This window comes from Accipiter gentilis, chromosome W (assembly GCF_929443795.1).
Source record: "Accipiter gentilis chromosome W, bAccGen1.1, whole genome shotgun sequence".
Lineage (NCBI taxonomy): Eukaryota > Metazoa > Chordata > Aves > Accipitriformes > Accipitridae > Astur > Astur gentilis.
Genome location: NC_064918.1, coordinates 1,767,781 through 1,789,466, shown reverse-complemented (window position 1 = coordinate 1,789,466; position 21,686 = coordinate 1,767,781). Strand labels below are relative to the sequence as shown.

The 21,686-nt window shown below is 44.6% G+C and overlaps 1 protein-coding gene across 1 annotated transcript in view; it reads left to right on the top strand.

Moving 5' to 3' along the window:
• Positions 1-4,802: 4,802 nt before the first annotated feature.
• Positions 4,803-21,686, top strand: part of LOC126035377 (uncharacterized) — an 80,226-nt gene continuing 63,342 nt past the window's right edge. The window contains exon 1 of the mRNA XM_049793916.1: positions 4,803-4,825. The gene's annotated coding sequence lies outside the window, so the exon portion shown is untranslated. The remainder of the gene's footprint in view (positions 4,826-21,686) is intronic.

Genomic DNA, 21,686 nt, shown 5'->3' with positions numbered 1-21,686 from the left:
GAATTGACATGGTTTACTGTTTTAGATTTGAAGGATGCCTTCTTTTGCCTCCCTCTCCATGAAGCCAGCCAAAAGTTATTTGCATTTGAATGGGAAAACCCCAAGAGTGGTCGAAAGACCCAGCTCACTTGGACGGTGTTGCCACAAGGATTTAAGAATAGTCCTACCATTTTTGGCAATCAGCTTGCGAAAGACTTAGAATCCTGGGAAGCCCCATCTGAGGAGGGGAAGCTGTTGCAGTATGTGGATGATATCCTGATCGCCACCAAAACAGAGAAAGATTGTATGACATGGACGGTGAGTCTGTTGAATTTCCTGGGACTCCAGGGGTACTGGGTATCCAAGAAAAAGGCACAGGTAATGCAACGCAAAGTGAATTATTTGGGCTTTGAAATTAGTGCGGGACAGAGAACTTTGGGACAGGCCCGTAAAGAGGCAATATGTCAAACTCGGAGACCTCAGACAGTAAAAGAGTTACGGACTTTTCTGGGAATGACAGGGTGGTTCCGATTGTGGATCTATAATTATGGATTGCTTGTTAAACCACTGTATGCGTTGACAGCCACTGAGCAGAAACACCTTGAGTGGAATAAGGAGACCGAACGAGCCTTTGAGCTACTGAAAAAGGCTTTGATGTCAGCCCCGGCCTTAGGACTCCCAGATGTGAGTAAGCCTTTTCTTCTTTACTCCCATGAGAAGCAGGGCATTGCCCTGGGAATATTAGCACAAAACCTGGGCCCATATTGACGGGCAGTTGCCTACCTCTCTAAGCAGTTAGACACGACTGCAAAAGGTTGGCCTGGATGCCTGCGGGCGGTTGCGGCTGTGATACTGAATATACAGGAAGCCTGAAAGTTTACTCTGGGCCAGAAAATGACTGTTTTGGTGTCTCACACATTATCAGCAGTACTGGAAGCAAAAGGTGGACACTGGCTCTCTCCGCAAAGATTCCTGAGATATCAAGCTATATTGGTAGAGCAGGATGACGTGGAGATTGTAGTCACTAACATTGTCAACCCAGCTTCTTTTCTCAGCGGGAACACAGGAGAACCGGTACATCATGACTGTTTGGAAACCATCGAAGCAACATACGTCAGTCACCCAGACCTGAAAGAAAGCCCTATGGAAAACGGGGAAACTTGGTTCACAGATGGAAGCAGTTACGTCCTGAACGGTAATCGACATGCGGGATATGCCGTCACCACCAGCCAAGAGGTAATAGAATCAGGGGCTTTGCCCATGAACAGCTCTGCACAGAAGGCAGAAATAATTGCTCTAACGCATGCCCTGGAATTGGCCCAGGGCAAAGTTGTGAACATTTATACAGACTCAAAATATGCCTTTGGAGTTGTACACGCACATGGAGCAATTTGGAAGGAGAGAGGACTATTGAGTTCTCAAGGGAAAAATATCAAACATGCAGAAGAAATTCTGAAGTTACTGGAAGCTGTCCAGCTCCCTAAGAAAGTAGCAATTATGCATATTAAGGCACACCAGAAAGTGAGCTCAGATTTGGAAAAAGGGAATGAGCTGGCGGACAGAGAAGCAAAACAAGTGGCCAAAACAAAGGTAAAAACAGAAGGGGCCTTAATTCCTGATAGGCAGATTTCCCTAGAAGGTAAACCAGAATACACTAAGGAAGATCAAAAGCTCATTACAGATTTAGAAGGGTCATATAATGAAGAGGGGTGGGCTCATACCCCACAGGGCAAGCTAATTGTCCCCTCTTGCTTATTATGGCATTTGATACGGGAGGAACATAGAAAAAGACATTGGGGAACAGAAGCTCTGTATAATCATTTGATAAGAGAAATTGTGGCTAGAAATTTATACACCACGGTGAGACAGGTGACACAACAGTGTGATCTTTGCCTCCAGACTAATCCTAAGAATACCCCCAAGCTGGAAATGGGCCAGATTGGAAAAGGCAATGGGCCTGGACAACAATGGCAAATTGATTTTACAGAACTTCCAAGAAAAGGGGGGTATCGATATTTATTGGTATTAACTGATACCTTTTCAGGTTGGCCAGAAGCATTCCCAACAAGAACAGCTAAAGCTCGGGAGGTAACTAAAATACTGGTACAAGAGATAATACCACGTTTTGGGGTTCCAGCAACCATATCCTCTGACAGAGGACCACATTTTGTCTCAAAAATAGTACAACAAATTAGCCACCACTTGGGTATAGATTGGCAGCTTCATACTCCATATCACCCCCAGTCAAGTGGTCAAGTGGAGAAAATGAACCACTTAATCAAACAGCAAATTGTGAAATTAGGACAAGAAGCAAATTTGACATGGCCTCAGTCTCTCCCTTTAGCCCTTCTGCGTATACGAACAAGACCAAGGGCGAAAGAAGGACTGAGCCCCTTCGAAATTCTGTATGGGCAACCCTATGGGATACAGAGAGGGGTGTCTCTACAAGCGGGGGATGAAATTATGACTTCTTACATGGTGGCATTAGGTAAGCAACTTAATAAAATCAGGAAGCATGTGGTAGGGACTCGAGGGAGAGGTTTGGATGGGCCTGTGCATAATATACAACCAGGAGATTATGTGTATATAAAGTCTCTTACAGAAAAAACTCTGGAGCCGCAGTGGGAAGGACCATTTCAAGTATTACTTAACTCCTTCACCGCAATTAAGATCAAGGAACAGAACGCCTGGATCCATCACACTAGGGTGAAGAAGGCACCCAAAGGACAATGGACTTCACAAGAAAAAGGACCTTTGAAGCTAAAATTTGTGAGACATTGATTGTTATGTTCCTGAGTTGGACCTTGTCCAAGGGGCAGGCTTGGGATCGAAATACTTACTTAAATATGACAGAGATTATCTCGAAAGTACTAAATTTATCAGATTGTTGGGTATGTAATCCCCTTCCTCGAGGGAACATGGAACTCCCCTTTTTAGGAATCCCGACCACAAATTGGACATCTCTTATTAAAGATGGGCCAGACAGGAATGGATCATGCCCTCATGGAAAAGGGAATACCCAGCGGGGACCCAACTTTGATTTGGAGGTGCCCAACCCTAAAGAGATCTTAATTACTGGCCGTTGCTTAAATATTACTGATAATATTTGGGGAGACATGGATAATTGTAGCCTTGCGGAAAATCTGGGAACTTTTGATAAAGGAAAATTAGAACGTCTTGGGCTAAACTTAAGTATCAGTTTCTATTATATCCGGAAACCAAAGGGTGGGCCAGGAAAGAAGGGGCAAGAGCAAGACAGAAGGGAGATGCATCTTGGTCCAACATGCAACACAGGGCCAGGATACTGGTGGCTCTGTGGGGATGGCAAGGCCAGAAAGAGTTTACCTCAGAACTGGAAGGGACACTGTGTTCGAGGATACCTTGCACCTCAGGCCAGTATATTCGAGGGAGCTTCGCCTCCCCGAGGGTTTTTGAGAACACCTTGGCTCCGTGTAAAACGGGCTGAAAACCCACTAGTTATTCGAGGTACTAGGTACCATAGTTTTGTCCGATGGCTATTCCCCTTTTTAGGGGTAAGCGAGTTGGAGAAAGCTATCGTGAATATATCTGCTACATTAGAGATTATAGAAAGTGCTACAACTGATGCAGTTCAAGGGTTGCAACTGGAAATACAATCCCTGAGTAAAGTAGTGCTCCAAAATAGAATGGGATTGGACATGCTTTTAGCAAAAGAAGGGGGCTTATGTGTAGTTATAAACCAAACTTGCTGTACCTATATCAATCAAAACCAACGAATTGAAACAGATCTTGAGGAGATATGGGAAAGGACTAAAATACTACATTAAGTTTCCCAAGATGACACTTCTTGGGGCTTGACAGGCATATTAGAAAAATTAACCTCCTGGTTGCCAAATTTGACATGGTTAAAGCATTTGTTTGTCACTATAATAATCATCATTCTGTTGTCTGTGGTCCTTTGCATAGTGGTTCGATGTCGCCTTATGTGCTGTAAGAGTACAGGAGACTCTTACAGTGAATGGAAAAAGAATCAGTTACAACGAAAACTCGAGACCAACAAATACTTTGAGAGGATGCTAGATAGGGAAATAATGTGTTAGAAGTACTAGGATTAAATATAGTAAAAGAATTTACTATTTTCTAGAAAAGGGGGAACTGAGACAAGGGGAGTCAAAAGAGTCTTAGTAGACATAATAAAGGGGGGTGAAAGAAGATGTTTAGTGCTTATATTGTTGAAATTAGCTGAGGTAGAGACAGTCCTTGATAAGAAGAGCTGGTGCCAAGAACCAGCCAATGAGGTAAAGACAGTCCTTGATAAGAAGCAGGAGCAGGCCCCAAGAGCCAGCTAAGACTGGTCTTGCGGCTTGGGTGAATACCAAGAAATCACTGAGCCTGCGCAAGGAAAAAGGTTCCTAGCGGTGACGAAGAGGAGTCATCTATCTTCATCTCTGCGACCACCAGACGACCACCATAAAGAGGCCCTGCAGGCGCAGTTGGGAGGGGACTATGGAAATAACCTCTTGGAGCTAATTTTAATATGGAGCGGGGATAGGTCATGCATATGTATAGGTGTATTGTAAATATGTAATACCTGACTGTATAAACTTGAGGCGAACTGCCGAGTCGCGCGCGCACGACTTTGGTGGGACTACCCCCCGTGCCGCCCAGCGCTGAATGAACATACCTACTTTACAAACTCACTGATCGTGGAGTCTGTTTTCCACACGTCACCACCACAGCCCTGTTCACTGATGGGTCTTTTTGCATTGTGGGAAAACATTGGAGGTGGAAGGCTGCTGTATGGAGTCCTACATGACTAGTCGCAGAAACTGCTGAAGGAGAAGGTGAATCGAGTCAGTTTGCAGAGGTGAAAGCCATCCAGCTAGCGTTAGACATTGCTGAAAGAGAAAAGTGGCCAGTGCTCTATCTCTATACTGACTCATGGATGGTGGCAAATGCCCTGTTGGGGTAGTTACAGCAATGGAAGCAGAGCAACTGGCAGCACAGAGGTAAACCCATCTGGGCTGCCGCACTCTGGCAAGATATTGCATCCTAGCTAGAGAATCTGGTTGTAAAAGTACGTCATGTAGATGCTCATGTACCCAAGAGTCAGGCCACTGAAGAACATCGAAACAACGAACAGGTGGATCAGGCTGCCAAGACTGAAGTGGCTCAGGTAGATCTGGACTGGCAACATAAGAGTGAGCTATTTATGGCTCAGTGGGCCCATGACACCTCAGGCCATCAGGGAAGAGATGCAACATATAGATGGGCTTGTGATTGAGGGGTGGACTTGACCATGGATACCATTGCACAAGTCATCCATGAATGTGAAACATGTGCTGCAATTAAGCAAGCCAAGTGGTTAAAGCCCCCGTGGTATGGAGGGCAGTGGCTGAAATATAAACAGTGGGAGGCCTGGCAGATTGACTATATCACACTCCCACAAAGTTCCATGTGCTTACAATGGTGGAAGCAACCACCAGATGGCTGGAAACATATTCTGTGCCCCATGCCACCACCCGGAACACTATCCTGGGCCTTGAAAAGCAGGTCTTGTGGCGACATGGCACCCCAGAAAGAACTGAGTCAGACAATGGGACTCATTTCTGAAACAACCTCATAGACATGTGGGCCAAAGAGCATGCATGGTATTGAGTGGGTATATCACATCCCCTATCATGCACTAGCCTGGGGGGGGAGGGGGGGGGGGCTGGGCGGGGCGGGAATCAAATGATGCAATGGACTGTTAAAGACTACACTGAGAGCAATGGGGGGTGGGACCTTCAAACATTGGGATACACATTTAGCAAAGGCCACCTGGTTAGTCAACACCAGAGGATCTGCCAGTCAGGCTGGCCCTGCCCAGTCAGAACTTTTACATACTGTAGAAGCGGATAAAGTCCCTGTAGTGCACATGAAATATATGCTAGGGAAGACAGTCTGGGTTACTCCTGCCTCAGGCAAAGGGAAACCCATTCATGGGATTGCTTTTGCTCAAGGGCCTGGGTGCACTTGGTGGGTGATGTGAAAATATGGGGAAGTCCGATGTGTGCCTCAAGGGGATCTGATTTTGCGTGAGAATAGCCAAGGAATTAAATTGTATGATGTTAGTTGCTATATCACTCTGTTACTGATTGGTTATTGATTATGTTATTTGTTATTGACTAGTCAGTAGCTTTGATTTATTATTGATTTGGTAGTAGTTAGAATAGCTCATGTTTAATAAGAATATAAAATGGTAAGAAGCAGTTTAGCAAAAGTACCTCTATTGTATTTTGCACATTTAATTAACAACCGACAGCTGCTGTGAAACCCTCTGTATAACCTGGTACCAAGGCTGAAGGAAGTGGCCAAAATCATTTAGTAGGAACATTTAAAATTTAGATAATAAGTAATAAGAACATATAGAAACTTAGGAACATACAAAATGTGCTGTATACAATCACAAAAGAATAAGTATTGTCTAAAATTAGTTAACCATAGAAACTTTGACCGATTTGTTAGTTTTACAGTGTTGTCTTAAGAAACTAAAAGAGATCGTTATGGACCTTAGTTCTGTTGCTTAGAAACCCCACTTTGGTCAAGATTCCAGTTAGTGGAATTAAGTAAAATCAACCAATGAATGTTTTAGTATAAGAATATTGATGAAGTGGTGTGACTGAGAGCCAATCATTAGAAAGGTTAAATTTAAGAATTAACATTGAATGTATTTTATGTAATCAAATACATGATGGCGAAAGTCGTACTGTGCAGAATCACCTGAGAGGTCAACTATCGGACAAGGTGAGGAAGACTATGAAAGACCACCAGAGGACTCTAGAAGACCACCAGAGACCTTCAATGCGCATGCGTAAAGGACATGAACATATGCTAATGACTTCCCAGAAATCTAATGGATATGTATAACCTTTCTCGGAAATCTAATGAATATGAATGAATAAGTTCAATATAAGGTGTTTGATTTTGGTATTCGGTGTGCGTGGTCTTTTGAGAGGACTCACCCACGCACCCGGCCGTTAATAAAGTGTCTGCTTATCTGCACTAAATTGGTGTTGATAAGTTCTTTATTCCGAGGTTTTCGGCAACAACTCTGCCAATGTATGTTATCATTACTATGTTATATGCTATATCCATGATATTACAGTAAGTATCACTTAGATCAAGCAAGAATGAACTGTGATAAAACTGAGCAAGGCGCAGCAGTGATGGAACCAGAACTGACTCTAGCATGCAACAATCCAACAGCACACACCATCCTCCTGCTGCGCCCAAGGTCACCTGCTCGTCACACTGCACTGAAGCCCAATTCTGCTCTACCGACTGAGAGGACTTTGCACCATTCCTCCTGCCCAGAAAGACTGGTATGATAGATGGAGCCCAGAGTCGGGAACTAAATGAACTCAATGAACATTTTATAGAGATGGCCCATAGACTAAGGGAATGATGGCTTTGTGTGTGTATCTCTCTCTCTCTGTTTCTCTCAAAGGACAGGAAAGGTGTTGGTGATTGATTAGGATGTATTGGAAAGTATGGGACCTGAGCATGATGTAAGTGGTATAGAATAAGGGGTGGATACTGTCCTGGTTTCAGCTGGGATAGAGTTAATTGTCTTCCTAGTAGCTGGTACAGTGCTTTGTTTTGGATTTATTATGAGAATCATGTTGATAACACACTGATGTTTTCAGTTGTTGCTAAGTAATGTTTAGTCTAAAGTCAAGGACTCTTCAGCTTCTCATATTGCTCTGCCAGTGAGGAGGCTGGGGCGGGGCAGGCACGAGAAGTTGAGAGGATACACAGCCAGGACAGCTGACCCAAACTGGCCAAAAGGTGTATTCCATACCATGTGACATCATGCCTAGTATATAAACTGGGGGGGGGGGGAGTTGGCCTGGGAGGGATTACTTCTCGGGAACTAACTAGGAGTCAGTTGGCGAGTGGTGAGCAATTGCATTGTGCATCCCTTGTTTTGTATATTCCAATCTTTTTATTATTGTCATTTTATTATTGTTGTTATTATCATTATTAGTTTCTTCCTTTCTTTTCTGCTAAGCTGTTCTTATCTCAAACCATGAGTTTTACTTCTTTTCCTGATTCTCTCCCCCATCCCACTGGATGGGGGGGAAGCGAGTGAGCGGCTGCGTGGTGCTTAGTTGCTGGCTGGGGTGAAACCATGACAGCCATCCTCTGTTCAAAACTCTATTGATCCTTTTCCTCACACTTTTCAGAACTGTCATTGTTATCAGCTCAGCCATGTGCAATGTAGATTCTTGAGATCTGATGTCATCTCGCTTGGCATATGTTACACCCTCAAACAAGCCCTTGTGATGAGTAATGTACCATGTATATCTCTAAGGTCCTCCCAGCATTGCAAAGACATATCAGTGCTCTGATTGTGTGCCACTTAAACCAGGATTTTTGTCCTTGTGTAGAGCTTCCAAATCTGGTGCTACCAACTGAAATAAAATCCTCAGCTCACCCTCTCTTCTGTGCAGCATACTGCTCTGCCTATTAAACCCTGAACATATATTCTGGGAAAAACTTACTCTGATGATCTTTTGAAGAAAGAAATTGTGCTTGCCTGTATATGCCTGCTTGTCCTGTAACACTTGAGGTGCTACTTTGGGTGAGGTTTTTGCTTCCATATGGTTTGTGTGTGCGTAGGACAGGTTGGGAAGTGGAGTAGAAAGAAAATGCAGCAGTGAATTTCAGCCTTCCACAGGTTACTCAACAGAAGGAGATTAACACACAAAATGGTCTTCCTATAGGGGTTCAAATGGCATGCTAGGAGATCCTCCTCTCCTTGGGGGGGGCAGTGCAGAACTAGATCAGGTCACCAGAGAAGGTGTGGAGCCATCTCCTTGAAGGTTATTTGGGGCATTGGCTGGACACAGCCTTGTCCGACTTAGTCTGCAACATTCCTGCTCCAAGTGGGGAGGGATGAGAGACCTCCAGCAGCCCCTTCCAGCCAACACTGCAGTGATGCTGTGTGCCAGAGTGTTACCGAAAAACTCCAAGTGCCAAGCGTTGACTTTCATGAACAAACAGCTGAAAATCTTTAGTTAAATCAGGAAGGCCTAAAGCAGGTGCAGGCATTAAAGCACATTTTAACTCTGTAAAGGCCCTTTGCTGTTTTGGACCCCACTCAAAAGAAGAGTTCTTTTGGGCCTCATACAATGGTTTAGCTATTAGACCATAGTTCATGATCCAAAGACAACACCACCCTGCCATTCCCAAGAACGCTCTGAGTTCATGGATATTTTTCGGCTCAGGTATACTACAAATGGTCTCTTTGCGATCTTTTCCCAATTGTCGCTGCCCCTTTGAAATCTCAAAGCCCAGATATATCACAGTCTGACATGTTATTTGGGCTTTCTTCCTGGATACCTTGTACCCATTTAGTCCTAGAAAATTCAAGAGGTCAATGGTTACCTGTATGCAGGTGAATCTTTCTTCTGTAGCAATCATTATGTCATCCACATATTGTAGAAGTAAATGTTCGGGCCTTGGTTTATCCTGTTTCCAAATTTCAAGCTCCTTTGCCAGCTGGTTTCCAAAAATTGTCAGGCTATTTTTAAATCCTTGGGGTAGTCTTGTCCACGTCAACTGCATCTTTCACCCAGTTTGTGGATTTTCCCATTCAAAAGCAAACAACTTTCTGCTTTCCTTTTCCAAGGGTATGCAAAAGAAAGCATCTTTCAAATCAAGCACTGTAAACCACTGATGAGTCTCCTTTAACGCTGTTAACAATGTATAAGGATTTGCTACCACAGGATATATGTCCTTGGCTATTTGATTCACTGCTCTCAAATCTTGCACTAACCTGTAGTCACCCGAGGGTTTTCTGACTGGTAAAATAGGAGTATTATATTCAGATTCACATTCCTCCAAAATTTTGTACTCTAAAAATTTGTCAATCAGTTTCTTCAGCTCCTGCCTTACTTCTGGTTTGACTGGATATTGTTTAATTTTTACTGTCCCTGCATCTTCCTTTAAATCTATTTTTACAGGTGCTGCTAATTTTGATTTACCAGGAATATCTGTTTCCCATACTGTAGGAATTACTGCAGAATCCACCTCTGGTGGAATTTCCTGCTCCTCCACTTTTTCTTGTATCATCAGGATTTCTCCTGTTTTTGACTCAGGTATTTTCAAAAAGAGTTCTCCTTCCTCAAAAACAATTTGTGCATTTAATTTAGATAACAAATCCCTTCCTAACAAGGGTATCGGACATTCTGGTACATATGAAAAATCATGTGTAATTATTTTATTTCCAAACTTCAAATCCAGAGGTTGCAGGAATGGTCTGTTTTCTTCTTTCCCTGTTGCTCCTATTATGTTTGCTGGTTTTGTTCCAATTTTTCCTTTACAAGTATTTAATACCGAAAATGTCACTCCTGTATCCACCAGAAATTTAACTTCTTTTTCTCCCAGCTTAATTATAACCAGAGGCTCAGCTGGGTTCCCCTCCGGTCCCCTTCATTCAGCCAAAACCATCATTCTGGCTACCTCCTTCCGAATATTTCCTCCTGAACATTGCTCATTTTTAGGACAATCTCTTTTCCAATGTCCTTCCTCACTACACAAAGCACACTGATTCACTCCTAAGGGGGTGTTAAAATTTCGATTGCTAAAATTCATAAATCCTTCCCATCCAGAGGCACCTCGTCCTCTTCCTCTACCTCGTCCTCTACCTGCTGTTCCTGTCATTACGGCTAGTAATCTATTTTCTCTGGTTTTCCTTTCCTCTTTTTCCCTGTTATACACTTTCCATGCTGCCTCCAGCATTTTATTCAAACTCCTTGAATCTTCTCCCTCCAGCTTCTGAAGTTTCTTTCTTATGTCTGGTGCCGACTGTTCCATAAAAATCAAAGCCAACTGTATCTGAGCCGCCTCCGTATCTACTCTTAAATCAGTATATTTTCTGGCAGCTTCCTTCAGTCTTTCCAGAAACGCTGAGGGAGATTCATTCTTATCTTGTCTCACCTCATATAATTTAGACCAATTCAGAGTTTTAGGCACAGCATGTTTAACTTCATATAAAATCCATTTCTGATACCGACTCAGCCTTTCTCTATGTTCCACGTTATTTGGATCCCACTGCAGATCCCCAGACGGAAAATTCTGCTCTAATGTTCCACCTGTTGTCCCACTCAGTACAGCCACTTCTGCCTGTGCTTTGCCAGTCTTTAGTACCATCTGCCTTTCTGTATCATCCAACAAATTATCCAAGATCACCTGTAAATCACTCCAGTCCGGATTCTGCGTTCTAATTATAGTATCCACCACTCTGCCTACTCTCTCAGGTTCTTCTCTATATACTCCAGCTGCCTGCTTCCAAGCCATCAAGTCTGTAACCGAAAAGGGCACTTCTACATACACCGGCCCATCATTACCAACTCCCTGCCTCAGGGGAGCTATTGTTTGTGCCTACTAGTTAGCTTGCATTCATTCTGCCAATCCCGTCTCTGCCTGAAGTAAAAGAATAAATCCACATATGGTATTTCACTCCATTTCCCTTCTCTTCTACAAAACAACATTAACTGCAGAATGGTATTATAATTCAGTGTCCCATTCATGTGCCACCTTTCCTGATCTTCCAATATACAGAGGCCACCAATGATTACAGTATTCAATCATCTGGCTTTTATATAAATCATCATGCAATTCACCCCAATGTGCTAATAAACATCCTAACGGAGAAGTTTTCGGGATTTTTCCATCAGTGGACAAATTTCCCATACTCTTACTCTTAAATAATTTGGCCAATGCCATTATGTTTATACCCAATACCAAGTATCTATTATATATCAAATATCAGAAATCAATAATCAATTATCAAATGTCAAATACCGAACCAAATATCAAATGCCAAATATCAAGTACAAAATTTCAAATACCAAATATATGCATCAAATACCAGATATCAAATAAATACAAATAACAATTGTTGCCAGGTAATGGAGTCCACCTGCTTGCCTAGGGCACGGACAAAGCCGACTTCCCTAGGCAAGAGTCATAAACAATATCCCCTGGCAAATTATTAACCAACAAAATGTATTCACACTTTATAACTTCCAGCCTCAGTCAGAGCTGTACCATACAATATATAATTACTCAAATCTGTCACTTCATTCTTCCAAACTCCACACTCGCTTCGTGCACGTCTCACACTTACAACACTCACACTCACACCTTTCCACAATTGTTAGTTTAAACAAAGATATATAACACACTACAACACAACTCTTAATTCTGATTTGTGATACTTCCAAATACACTAAATATCTCACAAAAGTACACATATACTCTTAAAGATTCCTTGGAATTGGGACTCAAACCCAAAGTTTCCAAAATGCTTTTGAAGCTGGGACTCTAACCCAGAATCCTCAAAAGTTGTGGGACTCTAACCCACTCCCAAAATGTCCAACCCAGCAATAGCTTTCGCTTATGTCTTACGGGCAGACGCCTAGGCTTCCACTTCCTTCAGGATCCTTCAGTCCAACCCTGCGCAGCTTTCGCCGCGTCTGACAGGCAGACGATACGGTGGGACTCTAACCCACTCGGTGGGACTCTAACCCACTATCCCTAATATTTCAAAGAAAAGAAGTGTCTTACCAAAATCCAGGGGACGTCGCAAAGAGCCTTATGGATCGGGGATCGATGGGTATCCCCGAGAAATCCTCGGTGCCGGCTGGAACCGATCAGGTCCCCGACTCCTCCGGTCTCTCTCAGTGAGGTCCCATCTGGGTCGCCAGAAACTGTTGCCGAAAAACTCAGAATAAAGAACTTATCAACACCAATTTAGTGTAGATAAGCAGACACTTCTTTATTGACGGCCGGGTGCGCAGGTGAGTCTTCTCAAAAAACCATGCACACCTGAACACCAAAATCATACACCTTATATTGAACTTATTCATTCATATTCATTAGATTTCCGAGAAATGTTATGCATATTCATTAGATTTCTGGGAAGTTATTAGCATATGTTAATGTCCTTTACACATGCGTATTGAAGGTCTCTGGTGGTCTTCTAGAGTCCTCTGGTGGTCTTTCATAGTCTTCCTCACTTGTCCGCTTCTTGACCTCCTTTAGGTGATTCTGCGCAGTTTGGCCCTTGGCAGGTAACTAACTGTTTCTTGGCAGATAACCACAAGTTGCTTCATAAAGAACTTATCAGTTTCCATTAATTTGAAATTCTGACATCTTCTACATTCTTCTAGGTTATAATATACTCCTACTATATCCAAATTATCTTAAATCTTAAGCTTGTTATCTAAGTTCTAAATGTTCCTACTAGATGATTTTGGCCAATTCCTCCGGCCTTGGTACAGGGTTATACAGAGGATTTCACAGCAGCTATTGGTTGTTGGTTAAATGTATAAAATGCAATAGAGATATATAATTCTATATTCCTATTAAAATTGAATATGATTAATTCTAACTAATAACAAATCAATAACAAATCAGTAACAAGAGGAGTCTGACCACCCCAGTCTAGGAGGTGGCAGGCCATGGCCTCAAGCCTGGGGGAAGGAGACAAGGAAAGAGAGTGACCCAGGAGTGGCCAAAGCAGGCAGCATGGTACCATGGTGCTCCTGCTTCAGCTGCAGGCCATGCCCAGGCCTTGAGTTCCCTTGAAATGACCCTGCAGAGAATGGTCCCCACCTGGAGTCAATGGAGCAGGCAGCCACTCCTCCCAAGAGCCCCTTCCTCCCTTTTCCTGGGCTTCTGCTAGTCCCTGCCAACTGCATTAATTCAGTGGTGAGTATGGGGAAAAAGCCTAAGGAAATACAGTTTTATGAACATATTACATTATTCTACATGGTATCTAAGATCACAGCTAAAGAGCTGACATAGATGAAAGAGTTCCATGTCTAGAGCAGAGACTTCAATTTTCATTTTAAGTTATTTACCAATACTGGCAACTAGCAAAATAAATCTTCAGTTTCATTTCACCCTGCAGATGGGAAAGGCTCTTACAACAGTTGCTGGTGAGAGGTACTCTATTTGGAGTGCTTTTTTGTTAACATTGATCTACTAGTACAGGGAGAGAAGTAATGGGAAGATTTTATTTGTATAGTAGTTCTTTGGGGCAACTGAAAAGATATCTTTGGTGTTCTTTCTTTTGGCCAACACCAGTTTATACATCTCTTGCTTGCTTTGAGCAAGACAGTGTGAGAGAGATGCTGTTCAAGATTTACACAGCTCAAAGTCTGTCCATTGATAAGGAAACCTAGGACCTCATCTTCTTTAACTACATCTGAAGTGCAAGCCAACAAGAAGGTCTGTCTTTGTTCTATGACTTGTATGTATATTTGATTTCTAGGTATATTTTTCAAGTTCAACAAGAGCTGTACATCAGCAGAGATCAACAGTTAGTAGAATGTGCAGTCTAATAGGGGTTTTTTCTTGCTTGTCCAAAGTGAAAGGTCTAATGAGTAGCACACTCTTGCAGGTAAAATATTTCCATAGCTTCCTCTCAATATCTGAAAATGTGAAAGAGCTTTATTTTCAGTCTGTTAAAATCAGCATAATGACTCATTTAATAGCCCAAACAGGTCTTCTCTGAAATCACTACTACTCATTAAATATAAGGTATAGGTTCTATTTCATTAGTCTATAGGAAAATTGACCTGGAGGAAAAGATTTCATGTTAAATAAATGCCACTAGCTAAGAGCATCTATGCTACAAATGGAGTTATAAAAATGAAATTTGGAGAGAAATAGTGTAATGGGCTCTAGGTTGCAAACAGACTTTTTTACACACCTTTACATTGCATTTTTTAAACTAAGCCACGGGTGTTAGCTACTATAAAATGTCCTATGGGTGGTATACAGGTTGTTTATAGGGTTAGTGATTCAGGAGAAAAAAAGTATTTTTTCTGAGTCAGTACTGAAACAATGTGACACTCTGGTTTACTTTTAGGACACAAAACCCAGGGCCTGATCAGCTGACCTCATTTACATACAATAGATCTTTGTTTAATAAGTATTGAATTTTAATATGACTGAGAACTTGATTTCTGGAATCTGAACAGAATTGAAGTGCATTTACTTTATGACAGTGTCGTGGTTTCAGCCCGGCCGGTAACAAAGGACCACGCAGCCGCTCGCTCACTCCTCCGCCCCCCTCCGGTGGGATGGGGAGGAGATGGAGGAGAGAAAAGGAAAAGAAACTGGAACCTCGAGGGTTGAGATAAAGGCAGTTTACTGGGACAAACACAAAAGAGATTACAACAACAACAACGGCACTAATGAAAAAAAGTATACAAAAAGAGTGATGCACAGTGCAACTGCTCACCACCCGGGACCCGACGCTCCGCCACTTCCCCCACCGAAAACAGAGACCACCCCCCCGCCCGCTCCCCATTTATATACTGGGCAGGATGTCACATGGTATGGAATAGCTCCTTGGCTAGTTCAGGTCAGCTGCCCCGGCTATGCCCCCACCTCCCAGGTTCCTGTAAAAATTAACTCTATCCCAGCTGAACCCAGGACATTATCCACCCCTTATTCTATACCATCTAAATCATGCCCAGATCTTACTTTTTTTTTTTTTTTTTTTTTTTTTTTCCAATCAACCACTACAACTTTCCTTGTCTTATATATAAGTATATGGACTCCACCCCCTGACCTCGCACACACACACACGGTGTTCCTTTAGCCTATGGGCTATCCCTCTAATGTGTCCATTGATTTTGGGGCTCTATCTGTTGTAACAGTTCTTCAGGATAAGAGAGAGATGGTGTGAGATGTTGGGTTGTTGTACGCTGCCTCTGGAACTTGTGGCTAGTACATTTGGTGCAACTCATGCCCCTGGTCTGCAGGTCGAAAATGTTGATCTTGAGGAAATTGGTGGGTGCCAGTTCAAGTTCTATCGCTGTTGTACTTGGCTCAGTTTCAAAAGTCCATCCTGTAGTCATTTGGATAATTCTCACAATAATACCCTTGATATGGCATATAGACACTATAGATACAATGACATGCATTGGCAGGTTATTTAGCAGTTAAATATCATACAGCCCAATTCACTGGCTATTCTCTCCCAAAATCAAATCTCCCTGAGGTACACATCGAACCTCCCCATCCTTCTGCATCACCCACCAGGTGTACCCAGGTCCTTGAGCAAAAACAACCCCTTGAATGGGTTTGCTTCTGCTTGAGGGAGGACTAACCCAGACTGTCTTTCCTAACATACTCCTCATGCGCACTACAGGGACTTTATCCCCTTCTACAGTATGTGGATCTCTTGGTTGGGCGGGGCCAGCCCGATTGGCGGATCCTCTAGTATTAACTAACCAGGTGGCTTTTGTTAAATGTGTATCCCAATGCTTGAAAGTTCCACCCCCCATCGCTCTCAATGTAGTTTTCAGCAGTCCATTGTACCGTTCAATTTTTCCGGAGGCTGGTGCGTGATAAGGGATGTGATACACCCACTCAATGCCATGTTCTTTGGCCCAGGTGTCTACGAGGTTGTTTCGGAAGTGAGTCCCGTTGTCCGACTCGATTCTTTCTGGGGTGCCGTGTTGCCATAAAATTTTCTCTTCAAGGCCCAGGATAGTGTTCTGGGCAGTGGCATGGGACACAGGGTATGTTTCCAGCCACCCAGTGGTTGCTTCCACCATTGTAAGCACATGGCACTTGCCTTGGCGTGTTCGTGGGAGTGTGATATAGTCAATCTGCCAGGCCTCCCACTGTTTATATTTCAGCCATCGCCCTCCATGCGACAGGGGTTTTTGCCGCTTGGCTTGCTTAATTGCAGCACATGTTTCACATTCATGGATGACCTGTGCGATAGTGTCCATGGTCAAGTCCACCCCTCGATCTCGAGCCCATCTATATGTTGCATCTCTTCCCTGATGGCCTGAGGTATCGTGGGACCACTGAGCCATAAATAGCTCACCTCTACGTTGCCAGTCCAGGTCCACCTGAGACACTTCAATCTTGGCGGCCTGATCTGCCTGGTGGTTGTTTTGATGTTCTTCAGTGGCTCGACTCTTGGGTACATGAGCATCTACATGACGTACTTTTACCACTAGCTTCTCTATCCGAACAGCGATATCTTGCCACAGTGCGGCAGCCCAGATGGGTTTACCTCTGCGCTGCCAATTGCCCTTCTTCCATTGCTGTAGCCACCCCCATAGGGCATTTGCCACCATCCACGAGTCAGTATAGAGATAGAGCACTGGCCACTTTTCTCTTTCAGCAACGTCTAACGCTAGCTGGATGGCTTTCACCTCTGCAAACTGACTCGATTCACCTTCTCCTTCAGCAGTTTCTGCGACTAGTCGTGTAGGACTCCATACAGCAGCCTTCCACCTTTGATGTTTTCCCACAATGCGACAGGACCCATCAGTGAACAGGGCATATTGCCTCTCATTTTCTGGCAGTTTATTATACAGCGGGGCTTCTTCGGCCCGTGTCACCTCTTTCTCTGGCGACATTCCAAAATCCTTGCCTTCTGGCCAGTCCGTGATCACTTCTAACATTCCTGGGCGACTGGGGTTTCCTATGCGAGCTCGCTGTGTGATCAGTGCGATCCACTTACTCCACGTGGCGTCAGTCGCGTGATGCGTAGAGGAAACTTTCCCTTTGAACATCCAGCCCAGCACTGGCAGTCGAGGTGCTAAGAAGAGCTGTGTTTCAGTACCAACCACTTCTGAGGTGGCTCGAACTCCTTCATATGCTGCCAAGATCTCTTTTTCAGTTGGAGTATAACGAGCCTCGGATCCTCGATATCCCCGACTCCAAAACCCCAGAGGTCGGCCACGGGTCTCCCCAGGTGCTTTCTGCCAAAGGCTCCAGGTAGGGCCATTCTCCCCAGCTGCAGTGTAGAGCATATTTTTAATATCTTGTCCTGTCCGGACTGGCCCAAGAGCTACTGCGTGAACAATCTCCTGCTTAATCTGTTCAAAGGCTTGTCGTTGCTCAGGCCCCCATTTAAAATCGTTCTTCTTCCGAGTAACTTGGTAAAGAGGGCTTACAATTTGACTGTAATTTGGAATATGCATTCTCCAAAAACCCACAACACCTAAGAAAGCCTGTGTTTCCTTTTTATTAGTCGGTGAGGACATAGCTGCTATTTTGTTGATGACGTCCACAGGGATCTGACGACGCCCATCTTGCCATTTTACTCCTAAGAACTGGATCTCCTGCGCAGGTCCCTTGACCTTACTTTCTTTTATGGCAAAACCAGCCTTCAAAAGGATTTGGATTATTTTCTTCCCTTTCTCAAAAACTTCTTCTGCTGTGTTGCCCCATACGATGATGTCATCAATATATTGCAGGTGCTCTGGAGCTTCACCTTTTTCTAGTGCAGCCTGGATCAGTCCATGACAATTGGTGGGGCTGTGTTTCCACCCCTGGGGCAGTCGATTCCAGGTGTACTGGACGCCCCTCCAAGTGAAAGCAAACTGAGGCCTGCACTCCGCTGCCAAGGGAATGGAGAAAAATGCATTAGCAATGTCAATTGTGGCATACCACTTAGCTGCCTTTGATTCCAGTTCATATTGAAGCTCTAACATATCTGGCACAGCAGCGCTCAGCGGTGGCGTGACTTCATTCAGCCCACGATAATCTACTGTTACTCGCCATTCCCCATTGGATTTCTGCACGGGCCATATGGGACTATTAAAGGGTGAGTGAGTCTTGCTGATCACTCCTTGGCTCTCCAGTTGGCAAATCAGCTTATGGATTGGGATCAGGGAGTCTCGGTTGGTGCGATATTGTCGCCGGTGCACCGTCGTGGTAGCAATTGGCACCTGTTCTTCAACCTTCAGCAACCCCACAACCGAAGGGTCTTGGGAGAGACCCGGCAGGGTAGACAGCTGTTCAATCTCCTCCGTCTCCAATGCAGCTATACCAAAGGCCCAACGGTACCCTTTTGGGTCCTTGAAATACCCCCTCCTGAGATAATCTATACCAAGGATGCACGGGGCCTCTGGGCCAGTCGCAATGGGGTGTTTATGCCACTCATTCCCGGTTAGACTCATTTCAGCTTCCAATACGGTTAGCTCTTGGGATCCCCCTGTCACACCAGAGATACAGATGGGTTCTGCCCCTTTATAACTTGATGGCATTAGGGTACATTGTGCACCAGTGTCCACTAGAGCCTTATATTCCTGTGGGTCTGATGTGCCAGGCCATCGAATCCACACTGTCCAGTAGACTCGGTTGTCCCTCTCCTCCACCTGGCTGGAGGCAGGGCCCCTCTAATCCTGGTTAGAACATCCGTTACTCACTTTCTGCACACGTAAATCAGAAGTCCCTTCAAGGGGATCAGAAATGAGATCAGCCCATCTACTGCGTCTGGGGGACTGCTCACGGGAAACTGGAGCAGCAGTTTTCCAAGAAGAATTCTCTTTCCTGGTTGCTTTTTCTCGCAACTCCTGTACCCGTGCATCCAAGACTGAAGTGGGTTTTCCATCCCACTTCCTCATGTCCTCTCCAAGGTCACGCAGGTAAAACCACAGGTTAGCCTGTCGAGTGTACTTTCTCTCTCCTCTCTCTTGGGCAGAGGAACGCTTACTCCCAATAACTGCGATGCGGGCCTGTACAGGTGAGGAGGAGGACAGATCCACTTTGAATTGCTGGAACTCTCGGGACAACTCCTCTACAGCTGAGACACAGGCCCGTAGGGAGGAAGAGAGACTCCCTTCGTATTGCCGGAGTTGGACAGCCAATTCATCCACCGTTTGTCCATAGCCTTCTCTCCAGGACATTACTGCCAATGAGTTGGCATAGGTTGGTGGTGCACTTCGTAGAAACTTCCGCCACATGGGTTGTGTGCATTGGACTTCATCTGGATCTGTGGGTGACTGCGCATTTTCTGGATCATTGTAAATCACCTCCAGCACGGCTAATTCTCTCAGGTACTGAATACCTCTCTCCATGGTGGTCCACTTGCCTTGGTGACATGTAACTTCATCCCTGAAGGGGTATCTTTCCTTTACACCTAACAGAAGTCGCCTCCAGAGGCTGAGGACTTGTGTTTTTCTCCCAATCACCTTGTCGATGCCCCCTTCCCTAGACAGAGATCCCAGCTGCTTGGCTTCCTTACCCTCTAATTCCACACTACTAGCCCCGCTATCCCAGCATCGGAGCAGCCAGGTAACAATGTGCTCACCTGGGTGGCGGCTAAAATCTTTTCACATGTCACGCAACTCACTCATGGATAGAGATCAGGTAATTATTTCAGGTTCTGCCTCTACCTCCTGTTCTCGCGATGACCCTGGTTCATCTTCATCTCTCGCTAAGCGAACTGATTTCTTTGTGTGTTTCTTTTTCTGTACAGGGGCGACTGATACTGGCACAGGCTGGTTCTCTGGTTCAGCTGCAGTGTCTGTCACCGAGGTAGGGGTAGTCATGGTACCTGTTGTCGTGGTAGGGGCAGCCACGGTGTCTGTTGTCAGGGTTTGGGTAGCCACGGTACATGTTGTCCTGTTTTCCATCTTTTCCCCCTTTTCCCCCCGAGGGTGCTGCATAATATCAAGCAGTGTTTGGTAGATACTGGCCAGGGCCCAGCACAGTGCAGCGAGTTGTATGTCTTTGGAATAGCCACAGCATTTTTCTTTCAAATATTCTGTCACTTCATAAGGGTTCTGTAGTTGTTCGGGAGTGAACTTCCAAGTCACTGGCGGTGAGAAGTTCTCTAGATACTTGCCCATATGCTCCCACATGCCGTGCCACCCATGAGTATCCAGCTTTGGGGGAGATCTCTGAGTGGTACTCTTAAAGAGCCTCTTTGTAGCCCTAAAGAAGACCTGAAACATATTCAGGAGGCATAGCACTAACAGCACACTGGCTTGCACATCCCAAGGATATTCAAAATTCTCAAAAGCTGTTGTAATTAGTCGGAAGGAGAAGAGGGAGGTGAACGGACGGGGGGAGGTATCCCCCCCTAATTTCCCCATGGATTGGGTGTAATTACCAATAAAATCCGACAGAAGGCGCCCAAAGTATGGAAATGATATCACTGCCTCATACAGATACCAGCTTAACCTCATGACCAGTGATGTAATCATTTCATAAGTCGACATTGCCCAGTACAGCAAAATGATAATCTCAGTCACTCTCCCAGAGATGAGATACGCAACTACAGGCAATACATAGAGCATATAAGAGCTTACAAAACGCCACCATGTAAACAAATGAAACAACATTGTGACTAACATCTATATATCTAAGAAATGCGTTTGGCAAATTTGTTTCAACACGCTCTGGCCAGATCTGTCGTTATATCAACCCTTCTGCCCCACGTTGGGCGCCAAAAAGGACTGTCGTGGTTTCAGCCCGGCCGGTAACAAAGGACCACGCAGCCGCTCGCTCACTCCTCCGCCCCCCTCCGGTGGGATGGGGAGGAGACGGAGGAGAGAAAAGGAAAAGAAACTGGAACCTCGAGGGTTGAGATAAAGGCAGTTTACTGGGACAAACACAAAAGAGATTACAACAACAACAACGGCACTAATGAAAAAAAGTATACAAAAAGAGTGATGCACAGTGCAACTGCTCACCACCCGGGACCCGACGCTCCGCCACTTCCCCCACCGAAAACAGAGGCCACCCCCCCAGCCGCTCCCCATTTATATACTGGGCAGGATGTCACATGGTATGGAATAGCTCCTTGGCTAGTTCAGGTCAGCTGCCCCGGCTATGCCCCCACCTCCCAGGTTCCTGTAAAAATTAACTCTATCCCAGCTGAACCCAGGACAGACAGCCAGCATTTT